We start from the raw sequence: 7,489 nt of genomic DNA on the forward strand, positions 1-7,489 counted from the left end.
AACGCGATATCAACCCAGAGCATATCGGACAGTTTTTTCTCTACCACATCACCGGATTCCTGCTGCAAGCTCTGGACCATTACACCGGATCAGCGCAGCTAGCTAGCTACAACAGAGTGGCTACTGCTGGCTAACGCGTCTGTCCCGAAGCAAGCACCAGTTAGCCTTGAGCTAGCCTCGAGCTAGGCCCATCTCCCGGCTAGCCGAAGAGGTCTACCAGCTAATTCTTGGACTACAATACCTCTTTTGCCAATTGGCCTGGACCCTTTATTGCCGACACGGAGCCCCGCCGACACATCACGACTGGTCTGCCGACGTAATCATCCGAGGTGGTCCAACTTGTAAGTCGCTCTGGATAAGAGCGTCTGCTAAATGACTTAAATGTAATGTAAATGTTTCAACAGGCTTTTCCGCTGCGACATCGCCGAAGGCCCATCTGCTGGCCCCGGCCTGTTAGCTTTCTGAATCGCCATGTCTCCTGCTCGCCTAGCGTAGTAGCGACTCCCAAACGGCTCCCTGACTCACCTATTGCTGCTCATTGGACCCTATGATCATTCGGCTACACATGCCTCTCACTAATGTCAATATGCCTTGTCTACTGCTGTTTCGGTTAGTTATTATTGTCTTATTTCACTGTAGAGCCCCCAGCCCTGCCAAACATGCCTTAGATAGCTCTTTTGTCCCACCACACACACATGGAGAGACCTCACCTGGCTTAACTGGTACCTCCAGAGACACCTCTCTCATCGTCACTCAATGCCTAGGTTTACCTCCACTGTACTCGCATCCTACCATGCCCTTGTCTGTACATTATGCCCTGAATCTATTCTACCATGCCCAGAAATCTGCTCCTTTTATGCTCGTTTCCAAACGCACTAGACGACCAGTTCTTATAGCCTTTAGCCGTACCCTTATCCTACTCCTCCTCTGTTCCTCTGGTGATGTAGAGGTTAACCCAGAACCTGCAGCCCCCAGCACCACTCCTATTCCCCCAGGCGTTCTCATTTGTTGACTTCTGTAACCGTAAAAGCCTTGGTTTCATGCATATTAACATCAGAAGCCTCCTCGCTAAGTTTGTTTTATTCCCTGCTTTAGCACACTCCGCCAACCCTGATGTCCTAGCCATGTCTGAATCCTGGCTTAGGAAGGCCACCAAAAATTCGGACATTTCCATCTCCATCTACAACATTTTCGGGCAAAATAGAACTGCCAAAGGGGGCAGAGTTTTAATCTACTACAGCAATAGCCTGCAGAGTACTGTCAAACTATCCAGGTCTGTGCCCAAACATTTTGAGCTTCTACTTTTAAAAATCCACCTTTCTAGAAATAAGTCTCTCACCGTTGCCATATGTGAATTGATTGCCCACATCTATCCTCAGAGTTTGTACTGTTAGGTGACGTAAACTGGGATATGCTTAACAACCCGGCCGTCCTACAATCTAAGCTAGATGCCCTCAATCTCACACAAATTATCAAGGAACCTACCAGGTACAACCCTAAATCCGTAACCATGGGCACCCTCTTAGATAACATCCTGACCAACTTGCCCCTAAATACACCTCTGCTGTCTTCAACCAGGATCTCAGTGCCTACCTCATTGCTTATGTCCGTAATGGGTCCGCGGTCAAACGACCACCCCTCATCACTGTCAATCGCTCCCTAAAACACTTCAGTGAGCAGGCCTTTCTATTCGACCTGGCCCGGGTATCCTTGAAGGATACTGACCTCATCCCGTCAGTAGAGGATGCCTGATCGCTCTTTAATTAAAAGTGCTTTCCTCACCATCTTAAATAAGCATGCCCCGTTCAAAAAATGTAGAACTAAGAACAGATATAGCCCTTGGTTCACCCCAGACTTGACTGCCCTTGACTAGCACAAAAACATCCTGTGGTGTTCTGCATTAGCATCGAATAGCCCACGCGATATGCAACTTTTCAGGGAAGTCAGGAATCAATATTCACAGTCAGTTAGGAAAGATAAGACTAGCTTTTTCAAACAGAAATTTTTATCCTGTAGCACTAATTCCAAAAACTTTTGGGACACTGTAAAGTCCATGGAGAATAAGAGCACCTCCTCCCAGCTGCCCACTGCACTGAGGCTAGGAAGCACTGTCACCACCGATAAATCTACGATAATCGATCATTTCAATAAGCATTTTTCTACGGCTGGCCATGCTTTACACCTGGCTACCCCTACCCTGGCCAACAGTTCTGTACCCCCCGCAGCAACTTGCCCAAGCCCCCCCGCTTCTCCTTCACCCAAATCCAGACAGCTGATGTCCTGAAAGAGCCTCATTATCCGCCGAAATTGCTGCAACCTCTATTACTAGCCTGTTCAACCTCTCTTTCTTATCGTCTGAGATCCCCAAAGATTGGAAAGCTACCGCGGTCATCCCCCTCTTCAAAAGGAGAGACACTCGAGACCCAACCTGTTATAGACCTATATCCATCCTGCCCTGCCTTTCTAAAATCTTTGAAAGCCAAGTTAACAAACAGATCACTGACCATTTTGAATCCCACCGTACCTTCTCCACAATGCAATCTGGTTTCCAAGCTGGTCATGGGTGCACCTCAGCCACACTCAAGGTCCTAAACCATATCATAACCGCCATCGATAAAAGACAGTACTGTGCAGCCGTCTTCATTGCTTTCGACTCTGTCAATCACCATATTCTTATCGGCAGACTCAATAGCCTTGATTTCTCAAATGACTGCCTCGCCTGGCTCACCAACTACTTCTCAGATAGAGTTCAGTGTGTCAAGTCGCCTGTTGTCCGGACCTCTGGCGGTCTCTATGGGCGTGCCACAGGGTTAAATTCTCGGGCCGACTCTTTTCTCTGTATATATCAATGATGTCGCTCTTGCTGCTGGTGATTCTCGGATCCACCGCTACGTAGACGACACCACTCTGTATACATCTGGCCCTTCTTTGGACACTGACACACTCCAAACGAGCTTCAATGCCATACAACACTCCTTCCGTGGCCTCCAACTGCTTTTAAATGCTAATAAAACTAAATGCATGCTCATCAACCGATTGCTGCCCCCACCTGCCCGCCCGACTAGAATCACTATTCTGGACGGTTCTGACTTAGAATATGTGGACAACTACAACCACTGAGGTGTCTGGTTAGACTGTAAACTCTCCTTCCAGGCTCACATTAAAACCTCTTATGGCTTAGATCCCGCTACCGGGATCGATATGACAACAGCCAGTGAAAGTGCAGGGCGCCAAATTCAAACAACAGAAATCTGATCATTAAAATTCCTCAAACATACATGTATTTTATACCATTTTAAAGATACTCTTGTTGTTAATCCCACCACAGTGTCAAATTTCAAAAAGGCTTTACAGCAAAAGCACACCAAACGATTATGTTAGGTCACCGCCTCGTCACAGAAAAACACAGCCATTTTTCCAGCCAAAGAGAGGAGTCACAAAAAGCAGAAATAGAGATACAATTAATCACTAACCTCGGATAATCTTCATCAGATGATACTCATAGAACTTCATGTTACACAATACATGTATGTTTTGCTCGATAAAGTGCATATTTATATCCAAAAATCTAATTTTACATTGGCTCGTTATGTTCAGTAGTACCAAAACATGCGGTGATTTTGCAGAGAGCCACATCAATTTACAGAAATACTCATAATAAACATTGATAAAAGATACAACTATTATACATGGAAATATAGATACACTTCTCCTTAATGCAACCGCTGTGCCAGATTAAAAAAAAAATGTATGCACCCCCAAGAATCCCAGTTCCACAATAAATGTTTGATTTGTTCGATAAAGTCCATCATTTAAGTCTAAATACGTCCAAATACCTCCTTTTGGTTCACGCGTTTAGCCCAGTAATCCAAATTCATGACGCGCAATCACTAGGTCCAGACGAAAAGTCAAAAAGTTCCGTTACAGTCCGTAGAAACATGTCAAACGATGTATAGAATCAATCTTTAGGATGTTTTTAACATAAATCTTCAATAATGTTCCAACCGGAGAATTCCTTTGTCTGTAGAAATGCAATGGAAAGCAAGCTAACTCTCACGTGAACGTGCATGGTCAGCTCGTGCTTGTGCCTCTCTGGCAGACCTCTGACTCATTCCCCTACTCTTTCACAGTAGAAGCATCAAACAAGGTTCTAAAGACTGTTGACATCTAGTGGAAGCCGTAGGACGTGCAATATGACCCCATAGACACTGTGTATTCGATAGGCAATGAGTTGAAAACCTACAAGCCTCAGATTTCCCACTTCCTGTTCAGATTTTTTGTCAGGTATTGCCTGCCATATGAGTTATGTTATACTCACAGACATCATTCAAACAGTTTTAGAAACTTCAGAGTGTTTTCTATCCAAATCCAAATAATATGCATATATTAGCAACTGGGCCTGAGAAGCAGACAGTTTACTCTGGGCACCTTTTTCATCCAAGCTACTCAATACTGCCCCCAGCCAAAACAAGTTTTAAGCATCTCCAATCCAAAATTAAATCTAAAATCGGCTTCCTTTTTCGCAACAAAGCCTCCTTCACTCATGCTGCCAAACATACCCTCATAAAACTGACTATCCTACCGATCCTTGACTTCGGCGATGTCATTTACAAAATAGCCTCCAACACTCTACTCAGCAAACTGGATGTAGTCTATCACAGTGCCATCCGTTTTGTCACCAAAGCCCCATATACTACCCACCACTGCGACCTGTATGCTCTCTTTGGCTGGTCCTCGCTACAGATTCTTCGCCAAACCCACTGGCTCCAGGTCATCTATAAGTCTTTGCTAGGTAAAGCCCCGCCTTATCTCAGCTCATTGGTCACCATAGCAACACCCACCCGTAGCACGCACTCCAGCAGGTATATTTCACTGGTCATCCCCAATGCCAACACCTCCTTTGGTTCCTTTCCTTCCAGTTCTCTGCTGCCAATGACTGGAACGAATTGCAAAAATCACTGAAGCTGGAGACTTATACCTCCCTCTTTAAAATTAAGCATCAGCTGTCAGAGCAGATTACCGATCACTGTACCTGTACACAGCCCATCTGTAAATAGCACACCCAACTACCTCATACCCATATTGTTATTTATTTTTTGCTCTTTTGCACCCCAGCATCTCTACATGCACATCATCATATGCACATTTATCACTCCAGTGTTAATGGTAAGTTGTAATTATTTCGCCACTATGGCCTATTTATTTCCTTACCTCCCTAATCTTACTACATTTGCACACACTGTACGTAGATTTTCTATTGTGTTATTGACTGTAAGTTTGTTTATCCCGTGTGTAACTCTGTGTTGTTTTTGTCACACTGATTTGCTTTATCTTCGCAGTTGTAAATGAGAACTTGTTCTCAACTGGCCTACCTGGTTACATTAAAAAAATTATTAGCATCAAATGCTGAGGAAGTTCTAAGTTCCCTCAATAACTCATGTTGGATTCATGCTATCTTAAAGGAGAGAGAGGGAGGGAGGGATAGAGAGAGAGGAGGGAGGAAGAGGTTTATGGGTGACACCATTCAAAGCCCATAAAAGGCAAATGTTGTGTAAAAACGTCACTGCCAGGAATAATGCAGCATTGCAGCCATTTAAAACATGCTGGTAAATTGCAACATGTACTGTGTTGGGACCTAGCCCCATTTCCATTCCTCCTGTTGCTTTACATGTCAACCTTTACTCTTTGGAGTCATATTTATGAGGACCATGAAGACTAGACTGGCATAGCAACCTGTTTAGTTTTGGTTCATGGGCCATAGCCAGTTGCTGAATCTTGTCTGTGCCCTCTGGTGGTATAGATAGATTCATATTGTGTGGATGTTTTTAAATTGAGAATGCTGTATTTCATGTTGTTCTCTTCGGAATGCATCAAACATAGTTAAATAAGATGGTGCTCTTTAGGTAAAGGGATGACATACAATAAGTAAATCTCCATAATCTACTGTTCACTAACAAGGGTTAAGTGCAGTCCATGATGTAGTCAGGTGAAATGGTCATTCCTGCAGACACATCACATCAGGTAAGATCAGATCAGACGCACCTTACTCACCTTTACATTGACGGTAACCTCATCCCCGGGCTACTGCGCACAGCAGGGGAACTAGATTACAGTGACGGTAACTTCCAGTCAGTTTAGTCACTGATTACCACATTATTGCCAAGAGGTCAGGGATCTTGATCAGTAAAGAACTCCAGTGACCCAGTTAACCAGGGGGATATCATACACAAACCACAGGGGTTGACTACAGGGTAGTGTGTAGGCTTTTGTTCCAGCCCAACTCTAACACACATGATTCAATATAGTCATCTAATGATGATCGTCAACTGAAACGTTCTGCTTTGGGGAAACAGGACATTTCGGGAGCAGTCATGAATCAGTAGCAGTCATCATCAGTAGCAGTCATGAAGGGATGAGGCAAGAGAGGAAGGCATTTTACACATCTGAACTCACATACTAGTGTTGAAGTCATCATTTAAACCAGCCCACTCTCTGAGTAAAGTAACAATAAAAACAATCTATTAACAACCTGGAATCTCTAGTCAATGTTTGTCAGCACAAAATGGCTGAGGCGTGTATAAAGAATCAAGAACGTATGACTACTTTTGTGACTCAGATGTTGAAATCCTGGACGTTACGGTATGTCACCATAACCCTTCCTGTACTAATGAAGCTATAAAGGTGTCAACATATTTTGGGTGGCCACAGAAAGAGTGGTACAAGACTGAATATAACTTTTGTAATGGTTAGGTTGTTAAGAATGCACTGATATAAGTGGAAGCACTTGGCATTTCAGCAACTTTGAAAAAAACAACTTTATATCGGAGTTGTGCCTGTTGCTCACACCCGTATCTGCCCTCTCATTGGTTAAAATGGTGCCATCTGATCTCGCCTCCTGCTTGCCTGCCTTCCATCTTTGAGCACAAGTATTTCCATTGTTAGAGCCGTCACTAGACTATGTTGTCAATATAATAGAACATCTTTGATGCAGTCCATGGTGTAGTCAGTGAAACAGTAGGTCATAGAACATACTGCAGCCTGATCACTCCCTGGTGGCTCCTGGTCACACCACCTGCAAACACATCAGCTCAGACACACCTTACACATTGACGGTAACCTCGTCCCCAGGCTACTGCGCACAGCATGGGAACCAGATGACAGTGGCCGTAACTTCTACCCAGTTTAGTTACTGATTACCACAGTTATGCTAAGAGGTCAAGGAACTTTACTTTGACCCAGTTAACCACAGGGATATCATACACACACCACAGGGGTTGGCTACAGGGGCCGTAGTTTGTAGGCTTTTGTTCCAGCCCAGCTCTAACACACTTGATTCAATATGATCAACTAATGATGGTCATCAACTGAAACATTCTGCTTTGGGGCAGCAGGTCATTTCCGAATCAGTAGCAGTGATGAAGGGATGAGGCAGGAGAGGAAGGCATTTTACACAAATCTGAACTCTCCCAATACTTACTACTGTACAAAT

The sequence above is a fragment of the Salvelinus alpinus genome, chromosome 4 (genome assembly GCF_045679555.1).
Source record: "Salvelinus alpinus chromosome 4, SLU_Salpinus.1, whole genome shotgun sequence".
Taxonomy (NCBI): domain Eukaryota; kingdom Metazoa; phylum Chordata; class Actinopteri; order Salmoniformes; family Salmonidae; genus Salvelinus; species Salvelinus alpinus.